Source organism: Mesoplodon mirus, assembly GCF_964341445.2.
Source record: "Mesoplodon mirus genome assembly, chromosome: 5".
In the NCBI taxonomy this organism is placed as follows: Eukaryota; Metazoa; Chordata; class Mammalia; order Artiodactyla; family Ziphiidae; genus Mesoplodon; species Mesoplodon mirus.
This window is the reverse complement of record NC_138980.1, coordinates 34,004,416-34,029,302: the sequence shown is the minus strand read 5'-3', so window position 1 is coordinate 34,029,302 and position 24,887 is coordinate 34,004,416. Positions and strand designations below refer to the sequence as shown.

General features: G+C 41.1%; 1 long non-coding RNA gene across 1 annotated transcript in view; it reads right to left on the bottom strand.

Annotated features, from left to right (window-relative positions):
* Positions 1-1,675: 1,675 nt before the first annotated feature.
* Positions 1,676-24,887, bottom strand: part of LOC309804261 — a 39,485-nt gene continuing 16,273 nt past the window's right edge. The window contains exon 3 of the long non-coding RNA XR_014294105.1: positions 1,676-21,622. This is a non-coding gene — a long non-coding RNA (uncharacterized lncRNA). The remainder of the gene's footprint in view (positions 21,623-24,887) is intronic.

The following is a 24,887-nucleotide window of genomic DNA, read 5'->3' as shown; positions in this document are numbered from 1 at the left end:
CCTTTTATTATCTCTTTCATGTCTGTAGGATCTGTAGTGGTGTCCCCCTTCTCTTGTTTTTTTTTTTTAAAGGGAAGTTTATTTTTATTTATTTATTTACTTATTTATGGCTGCGTTGGGTCTTCATTGCTGCGTGCGGGCTTTCTTTAGTTGCAGCGAGCGGGGGCTGCTCTTCATTGCAGTATGTGGGCTTCTCATTGCGGTGGCTTCTCTTGTTGTGGAGCACGGGCTGTAGGGCGCGCAGGCTTCAGTAGCTGTGGCACGAGGGCTCAGTAGTTGTGGCGCACGGGCTTAGTTGCTCCGCAGCACGTGGGATCTTCCCGGACCAGGGCTCGAACCCGTGTCCCCTGCAGTGGCAGGTGGATTCTTAACCACTGCGCCACCAGGGAAGCCCCCGCTTCTCACGTTTGGTGTTAGTCATGTGTTTTCTCTTTAAAAACAAACAGACAGAAACGTTTGCTGTTGTTTTATCAAAGGACCAAAGGTTGGTTTGTATTTCATTCGTTTTCTGCTTCATGTTTGGCCTCCTTATTTTGTTATTTCTCCTGTTTTGGGTTGAACTTGCTGTTAATTCTCTAGTGTCTTAAGATGAAACCTGAGACCATGGATTTTAAACCTCTCTTCTTGGGAATACCCTGGCGGTGCAGTGGTTAGGACATGGCACTTTCACTTCGGGGCCCGGGTTAAATCCCTGGTCAGGGAACTAAGATCCTGCAAGCTGTGTGGTGCAGCCAAAAAATTAATGATAATAAATAAGTAAAATAAACCTTTCTTCTTTTCCAACCTATGCATAAAGCATAAGTGTTCCCCTCAATCCTGCTTTAGCAGGATCTTCAAATTTTGGTGTATTATAATCACCATCATTCAGTTCAAAGTAGTTCTTAATTTCCATATGGTTTCTATTTTAGCCTATGTTTATGTCAAGGAGTTAATTACCAAACATTGGGGGATTTCTTGTTGTTATCCTGTGATTGATCCTAGTTTGATTCCACTTTAGCCAGAGAACATGCTCTGCAGGAGATAAATTATTCTTAAACCTGCATTAGGGTACATAGTATTACCTACTGTGGTCATCGTTTCCTGTGCACTTGAGAAGAACCTGTGTTCTGCAGTTGCTGGGAGTAGTGTTCTGTGTATGTCCACTAGGCAAGTCTGCTGTTCATGTTGTTCCGATCTTAATGATCCTTCCTGATTTCTTCTGTCATTTATAGAGAGCTGTGCGATGGTGTCCATCTCCAACTATGAATATAGATTTGCCTATTTTTCAATTTTGTCCTCTCAGTTCTTGTTTTTAATATATTTTTTTAAATATTTATTTATTCATTCATTCATTCATTCATTCATTCATTCATTCATTTAGCTGCACCGGGTCTTAGTTGCAGCACATGGGATCTTTAGTTGTGGCATGCAGGATCTAGTTCCCTGACCGGGGATTGAGCAAGGGCCCACTGCATTGGGAGTGCGGAGTCTTTTTTTTTAAATGATTATTTTTTTAAAGAAATTTTTATTTATTTTTGGCTGCATTGGGTCTTCACTGAATGGAGTCTTCTTCATTCTTCCTCTTCCCCTCCTCTGGGACTCCACTGACAGACGTCAGGCCCTTTGTGTCCCACATCCCTTATGGTCTGTTTCATTTTCCCATTCTTATTACTGTTTACTTTCTTCACCTTGGACATTTCTCTTTTTTTTTTTTTGGTGGTACGCGGGCCTCTCACTGTTGCGGCCTCTCCCGTTGCGAAGTACAGGCTCGGACGCGCAGGCTCAGCGGCCATGGCTCACGGGCCCAGCCGCTCCGCGGCATGTGGGATCTTCCCGGACGGGGGCACGAACCCGTGTCCCCTGCATCGGCAGGCGGACTCTCAACCACTGCGCCACCAGGGAAGCCCCACCTTGGACATTTCTTATTGCCCTGTCTTCTCTTGTGTCCAGTCTACTGTTGCTCCTAGCTGCCAATATTTTCATTACAGATACTGTATTTTTCAGTGCTAGACTGTCAAATATAGATATGTTCCAACTCTGTTGAATTTTGCTATTTTTTTCTTATGTATTCATTTATTTTAATTTTTTTTTACATTGGAGTATAGTTAATTTTCAGTGTTGTGTTTTAGGTGTACAGCAAAGTGACTCAGTTATACATATATCTATTCTTTTCCCACTTCGAATATTACAGACTGTTGAGTAGAGTTCCTTGTGCTATACAGTAGGTCCTTGTTGGTTATCTATTTTATGTCTAGTAGTGTGTATTTGTTAATCCCAACCTCCTAATTTATCCCTCCCCCCACCTTTCCCCTTTGGTAACCATAAGTTTGGTTTCTAAGTCTGTGAGTCTGTTTCTGTTTTGTAAATAAGTTCATTTGTATCATTTTTTTTAGATTCCACATATAAGTGGTATCATAAGATATTAGTCTTTTCTGTCTGACTTCACTTAGTATGAGAATCTCTCGGTCCATCCATGTTGCTGCAAATGGCATTATTTCGTTTTTTTATGGCTGAGTAGTATTCCATTGCATGTATGTACTGCATCTTCTTTATGTATTCATCTGTCAGTGGACATTTAGGTTGCTTCTGTGTCTTGCCTATTGTGAATAGTGCTGCTATGAACATTGGGGTGCATGTATCTTTTTGAATTATGGTTTTCTCTGGATATATGGCCAGGTGTGGGATTGCTGAATCACATGGTAGCTCTCTTTTTAGTTGTTTAAGGAACCTCCATACTGTTGTCCATAGTGGCTGCACCAATTTTCATTCCCACTAACAGGGTGGGAGGGTTCCCTTTTCTCCACACCCTCCCCAGCATTTATTGTTTGTAGCCTTTTTAAAAAATTAATTAATTAAATTTATTTTCGGCTGCGTTGGGTCTTCATTGCTGTGCGCGGGCTGCTTCTTTAGTTACGGTGAGCGGGGGCTACTCTTCGGTGCGGTGTGTGGCAGTGGCTTACTGCAGTGGCTTCTGTTGTCGCGGAGCATGGGCTCTAGGCACGCAGGCTTCACTAGTTGTGGCACGCGGGCTCAGTAGTTGTGGCTCGTGGGCCCTAGAGCGCAGGCTCAGCAGTCGTGGCTTGCGGGCTGCGGAGTGCAGGCTCAGTAGTTGTGGCGCACGGGCTTCGTTGCTCCGCGGCATGTGGGATCTTCCCGGACCAGGGTTCAAACCCGTGTGCCCTGCATTGGCAGGCGGATTCTCAGCCACTGCGCCACCAGGGAAGTCCCTGTTTGTCGACTTTTTGATGATGGCTGTTCTGACTGATGTGAGGTAATACCTCGTATTATAGTTTAGATTTGCATTTCTCTAGCAGTTAGTGACGTTGAGCATCTTTTCATGTGCTTTTTGACCATCTGTATGTCTTCTCTGGAGAAAGGCCTATTTAGGTCTTCTGCCCATCTTTCGATTGGGTGTTTTACTTTTTTTGATATTGAGCTGCATGAGCTGTTTGTATATGTTGGAGATTAATCCCTTGTAGGTCGCATCGTCTGCAAATGTTTTTTCCCATTTCTTAGGTTGTCTTTTTGTTTTGTTTATGGTTTCCTTTGCAGTTCAAAAGCTTTTAAGTTTAGTTAGGTCCCATTTGTTTATTTTTGTTTTTATTTTCATTACCCTAGGAGGTGAATCCAAAAAGACATTGCTGCAATTTATATCAGAGAGTGTTCTGCTTGTTGAAATTATTATTACATCTATTTTGTCCATTTTTCTACTGTCTTGAATATATGAATTCTCTGATAACTCCAATTTCTTTTATTGTTTTTGACGTATAGTTGATTTACCGTGTTCTGTTAGTTTCAGGTATACAGCGAAGTGATGCAGTTACCTATGTATCTGTTCTTCTTCAGATTCTTTTCCATTATAGGTTATTACAGGATGTTGGATATAGTTTCCTGTGTTATCAGTAGGTCCTTGTTGTTTATTTTAGACATAGTAGTGTGTGTATGTTAATCCCATACTCCCAACTAATCCCTCCCCCCACACCTTTCCCCTTTGGTAACTGTAAGTTTGTTTTCTATGTCTGTGAGTCTGGTTTGTACATATGTTCATTTGTATTATTTTTTAGATTCCACATGTAGCGGATATCATGAGACATTTGTCTTTCTGATTTACTTTGTATGATAATCTCTAGGTCCACGGATGTCGCTGCAAATGGCATTATTTCATTCATTTTTTATGGCTGAGTAGTATTCCATTTTATATATGTAGCATTTCTTTATCCATTCATCTGTCGGTGGACATTTAGATTGTTTGCATGTCTTGGCTATTGTCAACTATTAGAGCGCCGCTATTAGAGTGCTACTCTGAGCATAGGGGTTACATGTACCTTTTTTTTTTTTTTTGACGTGGACCGTTTTTAATGTTTTTATTGAAGTTGTTACAATATTGCTTCTGTTTTATGTTTTGGTTTTTTGGCTTGAGGCATGTGGGATCCTAGCTCCCCATCCAGGGATTGAACCGACACCCTGTACACTGGAAGGCAAAGTATTAACCACTGGACCACCAGGAAACTCCCTGCATGTACCTTTTTGAATTATGCTTTTGTCCAGATACATGCCCAGGAGTGGGATTACTGGATCATACGGTAGTTCTAGGTTTAGTTTTTGAAGGAACCTCCGTACTATTCTCCATAATGGCTGTACCAGTTTACATTCCCACCAACAGTGCAGGAGGGTTTCCTTCTCTCAACACCCTGTCCAGCATTTATTATTTGTAGACTTTTTAATGATGGCCATTCTGACTGGTGTGAGGTGATTCCTCATTGTTGTTTTGATTTGCGATATATGTATCTATACATATATATGTACATACATAGATATATATGTATTTATACCGTATGCAGATTAGGAACGATCCTGAACTGAATGATAATGTGATTATGGTATACCAGAAAAAAATGTATATATCATATTTTCTTTGTCTATTCATCCATCAAGGGACACTTAGGTTGTTTCCATGTCTTGGCTATTGTGAATAATGCTGCAGTGAACATGGGGGGTGCATATATGTCTTCAAGATAACCTGATTTCACTTCCTTTGGATATATACCCAGAAGTGGGACTGCTGAATCATATGGGAATTCTATTTTGAATTGTTTGAGGAACCGTCATGCTGTTTTCCATTGTGGCTGTATCTATATATGGTTTCTGTAGTGAATCTGTTCTTTTTCTAGTTTTATTTTTAACCGTCTAAAGTTATGGTCTTCCACAACAGTCTATGTCGTAACCAGAAATTGAACCCCTTTTATTATCTCTTTCATGTCTGTAGGATCTGTAGTGGTGTCCCCCTTCTCTTGTTTTTTTTTTTTAAAGGGAAGTTTATTTTTATTTATTTATTTACTTATTTATGGCTGCGTTGGGTCTTCATTGCTGCGTGCGGGCTTTCTTTAGTTGCAGCGAGCGGGGGCTGCTCTTCATTGCAGTATGTGGGCTTCTCATTGCGGTGGCTTCTCTTGTTGTGGAGCACGGGCTGTAGGGCGCGCAGGCTTCAGTAGCTGTGGCACGAGGGCTCAGTAGTTGTGGCGCACGGGCTTAGTTGCTCCGCAGCACGTGGGATCTTCCCGGACCAGGGCTCGAACCCGTGTCCCCTGCAGTGGCAGGTGGATTCTTAACCACTGCGCCACCAGGGAAGCCCCCGCTTCTCACGTTTGGTGTTAGTCATGTGTTTTCTCTTTAAAAACAAACAGACAGAAACGTTTGCTGTTGTTTTATCAAAGGACCAAAGGTTGGTTTGTATTTCATTCGTTTTCTGCTTCATGTTTGGCCTCCTTATTTTGTTATTTCTCCTGTTTTGGGTTGAACTTGCTGTTAATTCTCTAGTGTCTTAAGATGAAACCTGAGACCATGGATTTTAAACCTCTCTTCTTGGGAATACCCTGGCGGTGCAGTGGTTAGGACATGGCACTTTCACTTCGGGGCCCGGGTTAAATCCCTGGTCAGGGAACTAAGATCCTGCAAGCTGTGTGGTGCAGCCAAAAAATTAATGATAATAAATAAGTAAAATAAACCTTTCTTCTTTTCCAACCTATGCATAAAGCATAAGTGTTCCCCTCAATCCTGCTTTAGCAGGATCTTCAAATTTTGGTGTATTATAATCACCATCATTCAGTTCAAAGTAGTTCTTAATTTCCATATGGTTTCTATTTTAGCCTATGTTTATGTCAAGGAGTTAATTACCAAACATTGGGGGATTTCTTGTTGTTATCCTGTGATTGATCCTAGTTTGATTCCACTTTAGCCAGAGAACATGCTCTGCAGGAGATAAATTATTCTTAAACCTGCATTAGGGTACATAGTATTACCTACTGTGGTCATCGTTTCCTGTGCACTTGAGAAGAACCTGTGTTCTGCAGTTGCTGGGAGTAGTGTTCTGTGTATGTCCACTAGGCAAGTCTGCTGTTCATGTTGTTCCGATCTTAATGATCCTTCCTGATTTCTTCTGTCATTTATAGAGAGCTGTGCGATGGTGTCCATCTCCAACTATGAATATAGATTTGCCTATTTTTCAATTTTGTCCTCTCAGTTCTTGTTTTTAATATATTTTTAAAAATATTTATTTATTTATTTATTTATTTATTTATTTATTTGTGTATTTATTTATTTATTTATTTGGCTGCACCGGGTCTTAGTTGCAGCACATGGGATCTTTAGTTGTGGCATGCAGGATCTAGTTCCCTGACCGGGGATTGAGCAAGGGCCCACTGCATTGGGAGTGCGGAGTCTTTTTTTTTAAATGATTATTTTTTTAAAGAAATTTTTATTTATTTTTGGCTGCATTGGGTCTTCACTGAATGGAGTCTTCTTCATTCTTCCTCTTCCCCTCCTCTGGGACTCCACTGACAGACGTCAGGCCCTTTGTGTCCCACATCCCTTATGGTCTGTTTCATTTTCCCATTCTTATTACTGTTTACTTTCTTCACCTTGGACATTTCTCTTTTTTTTTTTTTGGTGGTACGCGGGCCTCTCACTGTTGCGGCCTCTCCCGTTGCGAAGTACAGGCTCGGACGCGCAGGCTCAGCGGCCATGGCTCACGGGCCCAGCCGCTCCGCGGCATGTGGGATCTTCCCGGACGGGGGCACGAACCCGTGTCCCCTGCATCGGCAGGCGGACTCTCAACCACTGCGCCACCAGGGAAGCCCCACCTTGGACATTTCTTATTGCCCTGTCTTCTCTTGTGTCCAGTCTACTGTTGCTCCTAGCTGCCAATATTTTCATTACAGATACTGTATTTTTCAGTGCTAGACTGTCAAATATAGATATGTTCCAACTCTGTTGAATTTTGCTATTTTTTTCTTATGTATTCATTTATTTTAATTTTTTTTTACATTGGAGTATAGTTAATTTTCAGTGTTGTGTTTTAGGTGTACAGCAAAGTGACTCAGTTATACATATATCAATTCTTTTCCCACTTCGAATATTACAGACTGTTGAGTAGAGTTCCTTGTGCTATACAGTAGGTCCTTGTTGGTTATCTATTTTATGTCTAGTAGTGTGTATTTGTTAATCCCAACCTCCTAATTTATCCCTCCCCCCACCTTTCCCCTTTGGTAACCATAAGTTTGGTTTCTAAGTCTGTGAGTCTGTTTCTGTTTTGTAAATAAGTTCATTTGTATCATTTTTTTTAGATTCCACATATAAGTGGTATCATAAGATATTAGTCTTTTCTGTCTGACTTCACTTAGTATGAGAATCTCTCGGTCCATCCATGTTGCTGCAAATGGCATTATTTCGTTTTTTTATGGCTGAGTAGTATTCCATTGCATGTATGTACTGCATCTTCTTTATGTATTCATCTGTCAGTGGACATTTAGGTTGCTTCTGTGTCTTGCCTATTGTGAATAGTGCTGCTATGAACATTGGGGTGCATGTATCTTTTTGAATTATGGTTTTCTCTGGATATATGGCCAGGTGTGGGATTGCTGAATCACATGGTAGCTCTCTTTTTAGTTGTTTAAGGAACCTCCATACTGTTGTCCATAGTGGCTGCACCAATTTTCATTCCCACTAACAGGGTGGGAGGGTTCCCTTTTCTCCACACCCTCCCCAGCATTTATTGTTTGTAGCCTTTTTAAAAAATTAATTAATTAAATTTATTTTCGGCTGCGTTGGGTCTTCATTGCTGTGCGCGGGCTGCTTCTTTAGTTACGGTGAGCGGGGGCTACTCTTCGGTGCGGTGTGTGGCAGTGGCTTACTGCAGTGGCTTCTGTTGTCGCGGAGCATGGGCTCTAGGCACGCAGGCTTCACTAGTTGTGGCACGCGGGCTCAGTAGTTGTGGCTCGTGGGCCCTAGAGCGCAGGCTCAGCAGTCGTGGCTTGCGGGCTGCGGAGTGCAGGCTCAGTAGTTGTGGCGCACGGGCTTCGTTGCTCCGCGGCATGTGGGATCTTCCCGGACCAGGGTTCAAACCCGTGTGCCCTGCATTGGCAGGCGGATTCTCAGCCACTGCGCCACCAGGGAAGTCCCTGTTTGTCGACTTTTTGATGATGGCTGTTCTGACTGATGTGAGGTAATACCTCGTATTATAGTTTAGATTTGCATTTCTCTAGCAGTTAGTGACGTTGAGCATCTTTTCATGTGCTTTTTGACCATCTGTATGTCTTCTCTGGAGAAAGGCCTATTTAGGTCTTCTGCCCATCTTTCGATTGGGTGTTTTACTTTTTTTGATATTGAGCTGCATGAGCTGTTTGTATATGTTGGAGATTAATCCCTTGTAGGTCGCATCGTCTGCAAATGTTTTTTCCCATTTCTTAGGTTGTCTTTTTGTTTTGTTTATGGTTTCCTTTGCAGTTCAAAAGCTTTTAAGTTTAGTTAGGTCCCATTTGTTTATTTTTGTTTTTATTTTCATTACCCTAGGAGGTGAATCCAAAAAGACATTGCTGCAATTTATATCAGAGAGTGTTCTGCTTGTTGAAATTATTATTACATCTATTTTGTCCATTTTTCTACTGTCTTGAATATATGAATTCTCTGATAACTCCAATTTCTTTTATTGTTTTTGACGTATAGTTGATTTACCGTGTTCTGTTAGTTTCAGGTATACAGCGAAGTGATGCAGTTACCTATGTATCTGTTCTTCTTCAGATTCTTTTCCATTATAGGTTATTACAGGATGTTGGATATAGTTTCCTGTGTTATCAGTAGGTCCTTGTTGTTTATTTTAGACATAGTAGTGTGTGTATGTTAATCCCATACTCCCAACTAATCCCTCCCCCCACACCTTTCCCCTTTGGTAACTGTAAGTTTGTTTTCTATGTCTGTGAGTCTGGTTTGTACATATGTTCATTTGTATTATTTTTTAGATTCCACATGTAGCGGATATCATGAGACATTTGTCTTTCTGATTTACTTTGTATGATAATCTCTAGGTCCACGGATGTCGCTGCAAATGGCATTATTTCATTCATTTTTTATGGCTGAGTAGTATTCCATTTTATATATGTAGCATTTCTTTATCCATTCATCTGTCGGTGGACATTTAGATTGTTTGCATGTCTTGGCTATTGTCAACTATTAGAGCGCCGCTATTAGAGTGCTACTCTGAGCATAGGGGTTACATGTACCTTTTTTTTTTTTTTTGACGTGGACCGTTTTTAATGTTTTTATTGAAGTTGTTACAATATTGCTTCTGTTTTATGTTTTGGTTTTTTGGCTTGAGGCATGTGGGATCCTAGCTCCCCATCCAGGGATTGAACCGACACCCTGTACACTGGAAGGCAAAGTATTAACCACTGGACCACCAGGAAACTCCCTGCATGTACCTTTTTGAATTATGCTTTTGTCCAGATACATGCCCAGGAGTGGGATTACTGGATCATACGGTAGTTCTAGGTTTAGTTTTTGAAGGAACCTCCGTACTATTCTCCATAATGGCTGTACCAGTTTACATTCCCACCAACAGTGCAGGAGGGTTTCCTTCTCTCAACACCCTGTCCAGCATTTATTATTTGTAGACTTTTTAATGATGGCCATTCTGACTGGTGTGAGGTGATTCCTCATTGTTGTTTTGATTTGCGATATATGTATCTATACATATATATGTACATACATAGATATATATGTATTTATACCGTATGCAGATTAGGAACGATCCTGAACTGAATGATAATGTGATTATGGTATACCAGAAAAAAATGTATATATCATATTTTCTTTGTCTATTCATCCATCAAGGGACACTTAGGTTGTTTCCATGTCTTGGCTATTGTGAATAATGCTGCAGTGAACATGGGGGGTGCATATATGTCTTCAAGATAACCTGATTTCACTTCCTTTGGATATATACCCAGAAGTGGGACTGCTGAATCATATGGGAATTCTATTTTGAATTGTTTGAGGAACCGTCATGCTGTTTTCCATTGTGGCTGTATCTATATATGGTTTCTGTAGTGAATCTGTTCTTTTTCTAGTTTTATTTTTAACCGTCTAAAGTTATGGTCTTCCACAACAGTCTATGTCGTAACCAGAAATTGAACCCCTTTTATTATCTCTTTCATGTCTGTAGGATCTGTAGTGGTGTCCCCCTTCTCTTGTTTTTTTTTTTTAAAGGGAAGTTTATTTTTATTTATTTATTTACTTATTTATGGCTGCGTTGGGTCTTCATTGCTGCGTGCGGGCTTTCTTTAGTTGCAGCGAGCGGGGGCTGCTCTTCATTGCAGTATGTGGGCTTCTCATTGCGGTGGCTTCTCTTGTTGTGGAGCACGGGCTGTAGGGCGCGCAGGCTTCAGTAGCTGTGGCACGAGGGCTCAGTAGTTGTGGCGCACGGGCTTAGTTGCTCCGCAGCACGTGGGATCTTCCCGGACCAGGGCTCGAACCCGTGTCCCCTGCAGTGGCAGGTGGATTCTTAACCACTGCGCCACCAGGGAAGCCCCCGCTTCTCACGTTTGGTGTTAGTCATGTGTTTTCTCTTTAAAAACAAACAGACAGAAACGTTTGCTGTTGTTTTATCAAAGGACCAAAGGTTGGTTTGTATTTCATTCGTTTTCTGCTTCATGTTTGGCCTCCTTATTTTGTTATTTCTCCTGTTTTGGGTTGAACTTGCTGTTAATTCTCTAGTGTCTTAAGATGAAACCTGAGACCATGGATTTTAAACCTCTCTTCTTGGGAATACCCTGGCGGTGCAGTGGTTAGGACATGGCACTTTCACTTCGGGGCCCGGGTTAAATCCCTGGTCAGGGAACTAAGATCCTGCAAGCTGTGTGGTGCAGCCAAAAAATTAATGATAATAAATAAGTAAAATAAACCTTTCTTCTTTTCCAACCTATGCATAAAGCATAAGTGTTCCCCTCAATCCTGCTTTAGCAGGATCTTCAAATTTTGGTGTATTATAATCACCATCATTCAGTTCAAAGTAGTTCTTAATTTCCATATGGTTTCTATTTTAGCCTATGTTTATGTCAAGGAGTTAATTACCAAACATTGGGGGATTTCTTGTTGTTATCCTGTGATTGATCCTAGTTTGATTCCACTTTAGCCAGAGAACATGCTCTGCAGGAGATAAATTATTCTTAAACCTGCATTAGGGTACATAGTATTACCTACTGTGGTCATCGTTTCCTGTGCACTTGAGAAGAACCTGTGTTCTGCAGTTGCTGGGAGTAGTGTTCTGTGTATGTCCACTAGGCAAGTCTGCTGTTCATGTTGTTCCGATCTTAATGATCCTTCCTGATTTCTTCTGTCATTTATAGAGAGCTGTGCGATGGTGTCCATCTCCAACTATGAATATAGATTTGCCTATTTTTCAATTTTGTCCTCTCAGTTCTTGTTTTTAATATATTTTTTAAAATATTTATTTATTTATTTATTTATTTATTTATTTATTTGTGTATTTATTTATTTATTTATTTGGCTGCACCGGGTCTTAGTTGCAGCACATGGGATCTTTAGTTGTGGCATGCAGGATCTAGTTCCCTGACCGGGGATTGAGCAAGGGCCCACTGCATTGGGAGTGCGGAGTCTTTTTTTTTAAATGATTATTTTTTTAAAGAAATTTTTATTTATTTTTGGCTGCATTGGGTCTTCACTGAATGGAGTCTTCTTCATTCTTCCTCTTCCCCTCCTCTGGGACTCCACTGACAGACGTCAGGCCCTTTGTGTCCCACATCCCTTATGGTCTGTTTCATTTTCCCATTCTTATTACTGTTTACTTTCTTCACCTTGGACATTTCTCTTTTTTTTTTTTTGGTGGTACGCGGGCCTCTCACTGTTGCGGCCTCTCCCGTTGCGAAGTACAGGCTCGGACGCGCAGGCTCAGCGGCCATGGCTCACGGGCCCAGCCGCTCCGCGGCATGTGGGATCTTCCCGGACGGGGGCACGAACCCGTGTCCCCTGCATCGGCAGGCGGACTCTCAACCACTGCGCCACCAGGGAAGCCCCACCTTGGACATTTCTTATTGCCCTGTCTTCTCTTGTGTCCAGTCTACTGTTGCTCCTAGCTGCCAATATTTTCATTACAGATACTGTATTTTTCAGTGCTAGACTGTCAAATATAGATATGTTCCAACTCTGTTGAATTTTGCTATTTTTTTCTTATGTATTCATTTATTTTAATTTTTTTTTACATTGGAGTATAGTTAATTTTCAGTGTTGTGTTTTAGGTGTACAGCAAAGTGACTCAGTTATACATATATCAATTCTTTTCCCACTTCGAATATTACAGACTGTTGAGTAGAGTTCCTTGTGCTATACAGTAGGTCCTTGTTGGTTATCTATTTTATGTCTAGTAGTGTGTATTTGTTAATCCCAACCTCCTAATTTATCCCTCCCCCCACCTTTCCCCTTTGGTAACCATAAGTTTGGTTTCTAAGTCTGTGAGTCTGTTTCTGTTTTGTAAATAAGTTCATTTGTATCATTTTTTTTAGATTCCACATATAAGTGGTATCATAAGATATTAGTCTTTTCTGTCTGACTTCACTTAGTATGAGAATCTCTCGGTCCATCCATGTTGCTGCAAATGGCATTATTTCGTTTTTTTATGGCTGAGTAGTATTCCATTGCATGTATGTACTGCATCTTCTTTATGTATTCATCTGTCAGTGGACATTTAGGTTGCTTCTGTGTCTTGCCTATTGTGAATAGTGCTGCTATGAACATTGGGGTGCATGTATCTTTTTGAATTATGGTTTTCTCTGGATATATGGCCAGGTGTGGGATTGCTGAATCACATGGTAGCTCTCTTTTTAGTTGTTTAAGGAACCTCCATACTGTTGTCCATAGTGGCTGCACCAATTTTCATTCCCACTAACAGGGTGGGAGGGTTCCCTTTTCTCCACACCCTCCCCAGCATTTATTGTTTGTAGCCTTTTTAAAAAATTAATTAATTAAATTTATTTTCGGCTGCGTTGGGTCTTCATTGCTGTGCGCGGGCTGCTTCTTTAGTTACGGTGAGCGGGGGCTACTCTTCGGTGCGGTGTGTGGCAGTGGCTTACTGCAGTGGCTTCTGTTGTCGCGGAGCATGGGCTCTAGGCACGCAGGCTTCACTAGTTGTGGCACGCGGGCTCAGTAGTTGTGGCTCGTGGGCCCTAGAGCGCAGGCTCAGCAGTCGTGGCTTGCGGGCTGCGGAGTGCAGGCTCAGTAGTTGTGGCGCACGGGCTTCGTTGCTCCGCGGCATGTGGGATCTTCCCGGACCAGGGTTCAAACCCGTGTGCCCTGCATTGGCAGGCGGATTCTCAGCCACTGCGCCACCAGGGAAGTCCCTGTTTGTCGACTTTTTGATGATGGCTGTTCTGACTGATGTGAGGTAATACCTCGTATTATAGTTTAGATTTGCATTTCTCTAGCAGTTAGTGACGTTGAGCATCTTTTCATGTGCTTTTTGACCATCTGTATGTCTTCTCTGGAGAAAGGCCTATTTAGGTCTTCTGCCCATCTTTCGATTGGGTGTTTTACTTTTTTTGATATTGAGCTGCATGAGCTGTTTGTATATGTTGGAGATTAATCCCTTGTAGGTCGCATCGTCTGCAAATGTTTTTTCCCATTTCTTAGGTTGTCTTTTTGTTTTGTTTATGGTTTCCTTTGCAGTTCAAAAGCTTTTAAGTTTAGTTAGGTCCCATTTGTTTATTTTTGTTTTTATTTTCATTACCCTAGGAGGTGAATCCAAAAAGACATTGCTGCAATTTATATCAGAGAGTGTTCTGCTTGTTGAAATTATTATTACATCTATTTTGTCCATTTTTCTACTGTCTTGAATATATGAATTCTCTGATAACTCCAATTTCTTTTATTGTTTTTGACGTATAGTTGATTTACCGTGTTCTGTTAGTTTCAGGTATACAGCGAAGTGATGCAGTTACCTATGTATCTGTTCTTCTTCAGATTCTTTTCCATTATAGGTTATTACAGGATGTTGGATATAGTTTCCTGTGTTATCAGTAGGTCCTTGTTGTTTATTTTAGACATAGTAGTGTGTGTATGTTAATCCCATACTCCCAACTAATCCCTCCCCCCACACCTTTCCCCTTTGGTAACTGTAAGTTTGTTTTCTATGTCTGTGAGTCTGGTTTGTACATATGTTCATTTGTATTATTTTTTAGATTCCACATGTAGCGGATATCATGAGACATTTGTCTTTCTGATTTACTTTGTATGATAATCTCTAGGTCCACGGATGTCGCTGCAAATGGCATTATTTCATTCATTTTTTATGGCTGAGTAGTATTCCATTTTATATATGTAGCATTTCTTTATCCATTCATCTGTCGGTGGACATTTAGATTGTTTGCATGTCTTGGCTATTGTCAACTATTAGAGCGCCGCTATTAGAGTGCTACTCTGAGCATAGGGGTTACATGTACCTTTTTTTTTTTTTTTGACGTGGACCGTTTTTAATGTTTTTATTGAAGTTGTTACAATATTGCTTCTGTTTTATGTTTTGGTTTTTTGGCTTGAGGCATGTGGGATCCTAGCTCCCCATCCAGGGATTGAACCGACACCCTGTACACTGGAAGGCAAAGTATTAACCACTGGACCACCAGGAAACTCCCTGCATGTACCTTTTTGAATTATGCTTTTGTCCAGATACATGCCCAGGAGTGGGATTACTGGATCATACGGTAGTTCTAGGTTTAGTTTTTGAAGGAACCTCCGTACTATTCTCCATAATGGCTGTACCAGTTTACATTCCCACCAACAGTGCAGGAGGGTTTCCTTCTCTCAACACCCTGTCCAGCATTTATTATTTGTAGACTTTTTAATGATGGCCATTCTGACTGGTGTGAGGTGATTCCTCATTGTTGTTTTGATTTGCGATATATGTATCTATACATATATATGTACATACATAGATATATATGTATTTATACCGTATGCAGATTAGGAACGATCCTGAACTGAATGATAATGTGATTATGGTATACCAGAAAAAAATGTATATATCATATTTTCTTTGTCTATTCATCCATCAAGGGACACTTAGGTTGTTTCCATGTCTTGGCTATTGTGAATAATGCTGCAGTGAACATGGGGGGTGCATATATGTCTTCAAGATAACCTGATTTCACTTCCTTTGGATATATACCCAGAAGTGGGACTGCTGAATCATATGGGAATTCTATTTTGAATTGTTTGAGGAACCGTCATGCTGTTTTCCATTGTGGCTGTATCTATATATGGTTTCTGTAGTGAATCTGTTCTTTTTCTAGTTTTATTTTTAACCGTCTAAAGTTATGGTCTTCCACAACAGTCTATGTCGTAACCAGAAATTGAACCCCTTTTATTATCTCTTTCATGTCTGTAGGATCTGTAGTGGTGTCCCCCTTCTCTTGTTTTTTTTTTTTAAAGGGAAGTTTATTTTTATTTATTTATTTACTTATTTATGGCTGCGTTGGGTCTTCATTGCTGCGTGCGGGCTTTCTTTAGTTGCAGCGAGCGGGGGCTGCTCTTCATTGCAGTATGTGGGCTTCTCATTGCGGTGGCTTCTCTTGTTGTGGAGCACGGGCTGTAGGGCGCGCAGGCTTCAGTAGCTGTGGCACGAGGGCTCAGTAGTTGTGGCGCACGGGCTTAGTTGCTCCGCAGCACGTGGGATCTTCCCGGACCAGGGCTCGAACCCGTGTCCCCTGCAGTGGCAGGTGGATTCTTAACCACTGCGCCACCAGGGAAGCCCCCGCTTCTCACGTTTGGTGTTAGTCATGTGTTTTCTCTTTAAAAACAAACAGACAGAAACGTTTGCTGTTGTTTTATCAAAGGACCAAAGGTTGGTTTGTATTTCATTCGTTTTCTGCTTCATGTTTGGCCTCCTTATTTTGTTATTTCTCCTGTTTTGGGTTGAACTTGCTGTTAATTCTCTAGTGTCTTAAGATGAAACCTGAGACCATGGATTTTAAACCTCTCTTCTTGGGAATACCCTGGCGGTGCAGTGGTTAGGACATGGCACTTTCACTTCGGGGCCCGGGTTAAATCCCTGGTCAGGGAACTAAGATCCTGCAAGCTGTGTGGCGCAGCCAAAAAATTAATGATAATAAATAAGTAAAATAAACCTTTCTTCTTTTCCAACCTATGCATAAAGCATAAGTGTTCCCCTCAATCCTGCTTTAGCAGGATCTTCAAATTTTGGTGTATTATAATCACCATCATTCAGTTCAAAGTAGTTCTTAATTTCCATATGGTTTCTATTTTAGCCTATGTTTATGTCAAGGAGTTAATTACCAAACATTGGGGGATTTCTTGTTGTTATCCTGTGATTGATCCTAGTTTGATTCCACTTTAGCCAGAGAACATGCTCTGCAGGAGATAAATTATTCTTAAACCTGCATTAGGGTACATAGTATTACCTACTGTGGTCATCGTTTCCTGTGCACTTGAGAAGAACCTGTGTTCTGCAGTTGCTGGGAGTAGTGTTCTGTGTATGTCCACTAGGCAAGTCTGCTGTTCATGTTGTTCCGATCTTAATGATCCTTCCTGATTTCTTCTGTCATTTATAGAGAGCTGTGCGATGGTGTCCATCTCCAACTATGAATATAGATTTGCCTATTTTTCAATTTTGTCCTCTCAGTTCTTGTTTTTAATATATTTTTAAAAATATTTATTTATTTATTTATTTATTTATTTATTTATTTGTGTATTTATTTATTTATTTATTTGGCTGCACCGGGTCTTAGTTGCAGCACATGGGATCTTTAGTTGTGGCATGCAGGATCTAGTTCCCTGACCGGGGATTGAGCAAGGGCCCACTGCATTGGGAGTGCGGAGTCTTTTTTTTTAAATGATTATTTTTTTAAAGAAATTTTTATTTATTTTTGGCTGCATTGGGTCTTCACTGAATGGAGTCTTCTTCATTCTTCCTCTTCCCCTCCTCTGGGACTCCACTGACAGACGTCAGGCCCTTTGTGTCCCACATCCCTTATGGTCTGTTTCATTTTCCCATTCTTATTACTGTTTACTTTCTTCACCTTGGACATTTCTCTTTTTTTTTTTTTGGTGGTACGCGGGCCTCTCACTGTTGCGGCCTCTCCCGTTGCGAAGTACAGGCTCGGACGCGCAGGCTCAGCGGCCATGGCTCACGGGCCCAGCCGCTCCGCGGCATGTGGGATCTTCCCGGACGGGGGCACGAACCCGTGTCCCCTGCATCGGCAGGCGGACTCTCAACCACTGCGCCACCAGGGAAGCCCCACCTTGGACATTTCTTATTGCCCTGTCTTCTCTTGTGTCCAGTCTACTGTTGCTCCTAGCTGCCAATATTTTCATTACAGATACTGTATTTTTCAGTGCTAGACTGTCAAATATAGATATGTTCCAACTCTGTTGAATTTTGCTATTTTTTTCTTATGTATTCATTTATTTTAATTTTTTTTTACATTGGAGTATAGTTAATTTTCAGTGTTGTGTTTTAGGTGTACAGCAAAGTGACTCAGTTATACATATATCTATTCTTTTCCCACTTCGAATATTACAGACTGTTGAGTAGAGTTCCTTGTGCTATACAGTAGGTCCTTGTTGGTTATCTATTTTATGTCTAGTAGTGTGTATTTGTTAATCCCAACCTCCTAATTTATCCCTCCCCCCACCTTTCCCCTTTGGTAACCATAAGTTTGGTTTCTAAGTCTGTGAGTCTGTTTCTGTTTTGTAAATAAGTTCATTTGTATCATTTTTTTTAGATTCCACATATAAGTGGTATCATAAGATATTAGTCTTTTCTGTCTGACTTCACTTAGTATGAGAATCTCTCGGTCCATCCATGTTGCTGCAAATGGCATTATTTCGTTTTTTTATGGCTGAGTAGTATTCCATTGCATGTATGTACTGCATCTTCTTTATGTATTCATCTGTCAGTGGACATTTAGGTTGCTTCTGTGTCTTGCCTATTGTGAATAGTGCTGCTATGAACATTGGGGTGCATGTATCTTTTTGAATTATGGTTTTCTCTGGATATATGGCCAGGTGTGGGATTGCTGAATCACATGGTAGCTCTCTTTTTAGTTGTTTAAGGAACCTCCATACTGTTGTCCATAGTGGCTGCACCAATTTTCATTCCCACTAACAGGGTGGGAGGGTTCCCTTTTCTCCACACCCTCCCCAGCATTTATTGTTTGTAGCCTTTTTAAAAAATTAATTAATTAAATTTATTTTCGGCTGCGTTGGGTCTTCATTGCTGTGCGCGGGCTGCTTCTTTAGTTACGGTGAGCGGGGGCTACTCTTCGGTGCGGTGTGTGGCAGTGGCTTACTGCAGTGGCTTCTGTTGTCGCGGAGCATGGGCTCTAGGCACGCAGGCTTCACTAGTTGTGGCACGCGGGCTCAGTAGTTGTGGCTCGTGGGCCCTAGAGCGCAGGCTCAGCAGTCGTGGCTTGCGGGCTGCGGAGTGCAGGCTCAGTAGTTGTGGCGCACGGGCTTCGTTGCTCCGCGGCATGTGGGATCTTCCCGGACCAGGGTTCAAACCCGTGTGCCCTGCATTGGCAGGCGGATTCTCAGCCACTGCGCCACCAGGGAAGTCCCTGTTTGTCGACTTTTTGATGATGGCTGTTCTGACTGATGTGAGGTAATACCTCGTATTATAGTTTAGATTTGCATTTCTCTAGCAGTTAGTGACGTTGAGCATCTTTTCATGTGCTTTTTGACCATCTGTATGTCTTCTCTGGAGAAAGGCCTATTTAGGTCTTCTGCCCATCTTTCGATTGGGTGTTTTACTTTTTTTGATATTGAGCTGCATGAGCTGTTTGTATATGTTGGAGATTAATCCCTTGTAGGTCGCATCGTCTGCAAATGTTTTTTCCCATTTCTTAGGTTGTCTTTTTGTTTTGTTTATGGTTTCCTTTGCAGTTCAAAAGCTTTTAAGTTTAGTTAGGTCCCATTTGTTTATTTTTGTTTTTATTTTCATTACCCTAGGAGGTGAATCCAAAAAGACATTGCTGCAATTTATATCAGAGAGTGTTCTGCTTGTTGAAATTATTATTACATCTATTTTGTCCATTTTTCTACTGTCTTGAATATATGAATTCTCTGATAACTCCAATTTCTTTTATTGTTTTTGACGTATAGTTGATTTACCGTGTTCTGTTAGTTTCAGGTATACAGCGAAGTGATGCAGTTACCTATGTATCTGTTCTTCTTCAGATTCTTTTCCATTATAGGTTATTACAGGATGTTGGATATAGTTTCCTGTGTTATCAGTAGGTCCTTGTTGTTTATTTTAGACATAGTAGTGTGTGTATGTTAATCCCATACTCCCAACTAATCCCTCCCCCCACACCTTTCCCCTTTGGTAACTGTAAGTTTGTTTTCTATGTCTGTGAGTCTGGTTTGTACATATGTTCATTTGTATTATTTTTTAGATTCCACATGTAGCGGATATCATGAGACATTTGTCTTTCTGATTTACTTTGTATGATAATCTCTAGGTCCACGGATGTCGCTGCAAATGGCATTATTTCATTCATTTTTTATGGCTGAGTAGTATTCCATTTTATATATGTAGCATTTCTTTATCCATTCATCTGTCGGTGGACATTTAGATTGTTTGCATGTCTTGGCTATTGTCAACTATTAGAGCGCCGCTATTAGGGTGCTACTCTGAGCATAGGGGTTACATGTACCTTTTTTTTTTTTTTTGACGTGGACCGTTTTTAATGTTTTTATTGAAGTTGTTACAATATTGCTTCTGTTTTATGTTTTGGTTTTTTGGCTTGAGGCATGTGGGATCCTAGCTCCCCATCCAGGGATTGAACCGACACCCTGTACACTGGAAGGCAAAGTATTAACCACTGGACCACCAGGAAACTCCCTGCATGTACCTTTTTGAATTATGCTTTTGTCCAGATACATGCCCAGGAGTGGGATTACTGGATCATACGGTAGTTCTAGGTTTAGTTTTTGAAGGAACCTCCGTACTATTCTCCATAATGGCTGTACCAGTTTACATTCCCACCAACAGTGCAGGAGGGTTTCCTTCTCTCAACACCCTGTCCAGCATTTATTATTTGTAGACTTTTTAATGATGGCCATTCTGACTGGTGTGAGGTGATTCCTCATTGTTGTTTTGATTTGCGATATATGTATCTATACATATATATGTACATACATAGATATATATGTATTTATACCGTATGCAGATTAGGAACGATCCTGAACTGAATGATAATGTGATTATGGTATACCAGAAAAAAATGTATATATCATATTTTCTTTGTCTATTCATCCATCAAGGGACACTTAGGTTGTTTCCATGTCTTGGCTATTGTGAATAATGCTGCAGTGAACATGGGGGGTGCATATATGTCTTCAAGATAACCTGATTTCACTTCCTTTGGATATATACCCAGAAGTGGGACTGCTGAATCATATGGGAATTCTATTTTGAATTGTTTGAGGAACCGTCATGCTGTTTTCCATTGTGGCTGTATCTATATATGGTTTCTGTAGTGAATCTGTTCTTTTTCTAGTTTTATTTTTAACCGTCTAAAGTTATGGTCTTCCACAACAGTCTATGTCGTAACCAGAAATTGAACCCCTTTTATTATCTCTTTCATGTCTGTAGGATCTGTAGTGGTGTCCCCCTTCTCTTGTTTTTTTTTTTTAAAGGGAAGTTTATTTTTATTTATTTATTTACTTATTTATGGCTGCGTTGGGTCTTCATTGCTGCGTGCGGGCTTTCTTTAGTTGCAGCGAGCGGGGGCTGCTCTTCATTGCAGTATGTGGGCTTCTCATTGCGGTGGCTTCTCTTGTTGTGGAGCACGGGCTGTAGGGCGCGCAGGCTTCAGTAGCTGTGGCACGAGGGCTCAGTAGTTGTGGCGCACGGGCTTAGTTGCTCCGCAGCACGTGGGATCTTCCCGGACCAGGGCTCGAACCCGTGTCCCCTGCAGTGGCAGGTGGATTCTTAACCACTGCGCCACCAGGGAAGCCCCCGCTTCTCACGTTTGGTGTTAGTCATGTGTTTTCTCTTTAAAAACAAACAGACAGAAACGTTTGCTGTTGTTTTATCAAAGGACCAAAGGTTGGTTTGTATTTCATTCGTTTTCTGCTTCATGTTTGGCCTCCTTATTTTGTTATTTCTCCTGTTTTGGGTTGAACTTGCTGTTAATTCTCTAGTGTCTTAAGATGAAACCTGAGACCATGGATTTTAAACCTCTCTTCTTGGGAATACCCTGGCGGTGCAGTGGTTAGGACATGGCACTTTCACTTCGGGGCCCGGGTTAAATCCCTGGTCAGGGAACTAAGATCCTGCAAGCTGTGTGGCGCAGCCAAAAAATTAATGATAATAAATAAGTAAAATAAACCTTTCTTCTTTTCCAACCTATGCATAAAGCATAAGTGTTCCCCTCAATCCTGCTTTAGCAGGATCTTCAAATTTTGGTGTATTATAATCACCATCATTCAGTTCAAAGTAGTTCTTAATTTCCATATGGTTTCTATTTTAGCCTATGTTTATGTCAAGGAGTTAATTACCAAACATTGGGGGATTTCTTGTTGTTATCCTGTGATTGATCCTAGTTTGATTCCACTTTAGCCAGAGAACATGCTCTGCAGGAGATAAATTATTCTTAAACCTGCATTAGGGTACATAGTATTACCTACTGTGGTCATCGTTTCCTGTGCACTTGAGAAGAACCTGTGTTCTGCAGTTGCTGGGAGTAGTGTTCTGTGTATGTCCACTAGGCAAGTCTGCTGTTCATGTTGTTCCGATCTTAATGATCCTTCCTGATTTCTTCTGTCATTTATAGAGAGCTGTGCGATGGTGTCCATCTCCAACTATGAATATAGATTTGCCTATTTTTCAATTTTGTCCTCTCAGTTCTTGTTTTTAATATATTTTTTTAAATATTTATTTATTCATTCATTCATTCATTCATTCATTCATTCATTCATTTAGCTGCACTGGGTCTTAGTTGCAGCACATGGGATCTTTAGTTGTGGCATGCAGGATCTAGTTCCCTGACCGGGGATTGAGCAAGGGCCCACTGCATTGGGAGTGCGGAGTCTTTTTTTTTAAATGATTATTTTTTTAAAGAAATTTTTATTTATTTTTGGCTGCATTGGGTCTTCACTGAATGGAGTCTTCTTCATTCTTCCTCTTCCCCTCCTCTGGGACTCCACTGACAGACGTCAGGCCCTTTGTGTCCCACATCCCTTATGGTCTGTTTCATTTTCCCATTCTTATTACTGTTTACTTTCTTCACCTTGGACATTTCTCTTTTTTTTTTTTTGGTGGTACGCGGGCCTCTCACTGTTGCGGCCTCTCCCGTTGCGAAGTACAGGCTCGGACGCGCAGGCTCAGCGGCCATGGCTCACGGGCCCAGCCGCTCCGCGGCATGTGGGATCTTCCCGGACGGGGGCACGAACCCGTGTCCCCTGCATCGGCAGGCGGACTCTCAACCACTGCGCCACCAGGGAAGCCCCACCTTGGACATTTCTTATTGCCCTGTCTTCTCTTGTGTCCAGTCTACTGTTGCTCCTAGCTGCCAATATTTTCATTACAGATACTGTATTTTTCAGTGCTAGACTGTCAAATATAGATATGTTCCAACTCTGTTGAATTTTGCTATTTTTTTCTTATGTATTCATTTATTTTAATTTTTTTTTACATTGGAGTATAGTTAATTTTCAGTGTTGTGTTTTAGGTGTACAGCAAAGTGACTCAGTTATACATATATCAATTCTTTTCCCACTTCGAATATTACAGACTGTTGAGTAGAGTTCCTTGTGCTATACAGTAGGTCCTTGTTGGTTATCTATTTTATGTCTAGTAGTGTGTATTTGTTAATCCCAACCTCCTAATTTATCCCTCCCCCCACCTTTCCCCTTTGGTAACCATAAGTTTGGTTTCTAAGTCTGTGAGTCTGTTTCTGTTTTGTAAATAAGTTCATTTGTATCATTTTTTTTAGATTCCACATATAAGTGGTATCATAAGATATTAGTCTTTTCTGTCTGACTTCACTTAGTATGAGAATCTCTCGGTCCATCCATGTTGCTGCAAATGGCATTATTTCGTTTTTTTATGGCTGAGTAGTATTCCATTGCATGTATGTACTGCATCTTCTTTATGTATTCATCTGTCAGTGGACATTTAGGTTGCTTCTGTGTCTTGCCTATTGTGAATAGTGCTGCTATGAACATTGGGGTGCATGTATCTTTTTGAATTATGGTTTTCTCTGGATATATGGCCAGGTGTGGGATTGCTGAATCACATGGTAGCTCTCTTTTTAGTTGTTTAAGGAACCTCCATACTGTTGTCCATAGTGGCTGCACCAATTTTCATTCCCACTAACAGGGTGGGAGGGTTCCCTTTTCTCCACACCCTCCCCAGCATTTATTGTTTGTAGCCTTTTTAAAAAATTAATTAATTAAATTTATTTTCGGCTGCGTTGGGTCTTCATTGCTGTGCGCGGGCTGCTTCTTTAGTTACGGTGAGCGGGGGCTACTCTTCGGTGCGGTGTGTGGCAGTGGCTTACTGCAGTGGCTTCTGTTGTCGCGGAGCATGGGCTCTAGGCACGCAGGCTTCACTAGTTGTGGCACGCGGGCTCAGTAGTTGTGGCTCGTGGGCCCTAGAGCGCAGGCTCAGCAGTCGTGGCTTGCGGGCTGCGGAGTGCAGGCTCAGTAGTTGTGGCGCACGGGCTTCGTTGCTCCGCGGCATGTGGGATCTTCCCGGACCAGGGTTCAAACCCGTGTGCCCTGCATTGGCAGGCGGATTCTCAGCCACTGCGCCACCAGGGAAGTCCCTGTTTGTCGACTTTTTGATGATGGCTGTTCTGACTGATGTGAGGTAATACCTCGTATTATAGTTTAGATTTGCATTTCTCTAGCAGTTAGTGACGTTGAGCATCTTTTCATGTGCTTTTTGACCATCTGTATGTCTTCTCTGGAGAAAGGCCTATTTAGGTCTTCTGCCCATCTTTCGATTGGGTGTTTTACTTTTTTTGATATTGAGCTGCATGAGCTGTTTGTATATGTTGGAGATTAATCCCTTGTAGGTCGCATCGTCTGCAAATGTTTTTTCCCATTTCTTAGGTTGTCTTTTTGTTTTGTTTATGGTTTCCTTTGCAGTTCAAAAGCTTTTAAGTTTAGTTAGGTCCCATTTGTTTATTTTTGTTTTTATTTTCATTACCCTAGGAGGTGAATCCAAAAAGACATTGCTGCAATTTATATCAGAGAGTGTTCTGCTTGTTGAAATTATTATTACATCTATTTTGTCCATTTTTCTACTGTCTTGAATATATGAATTCTCTGATAACTCCAATTTCTTTTATTGTTTTTGACGTATAGTTGATTTACCGTGTTCTGTTAGTTTCAGGTATACAGCGAAGTGATGCAGTTACCTATGTATCTGTTCTTCTTCAGATTCTTTTCCATTATAGGTTATTACAGGATGTTGGATATAGTTTCCTGTGTTATCAGTAGGTCCTTGTTGTTTATTTTAGACATAGTAGTGTGTGTATGTTAATCCCATACTCCCAACTAATCCCTCCCCCCACACCTTTCCCCTTTGGTAACTGTAA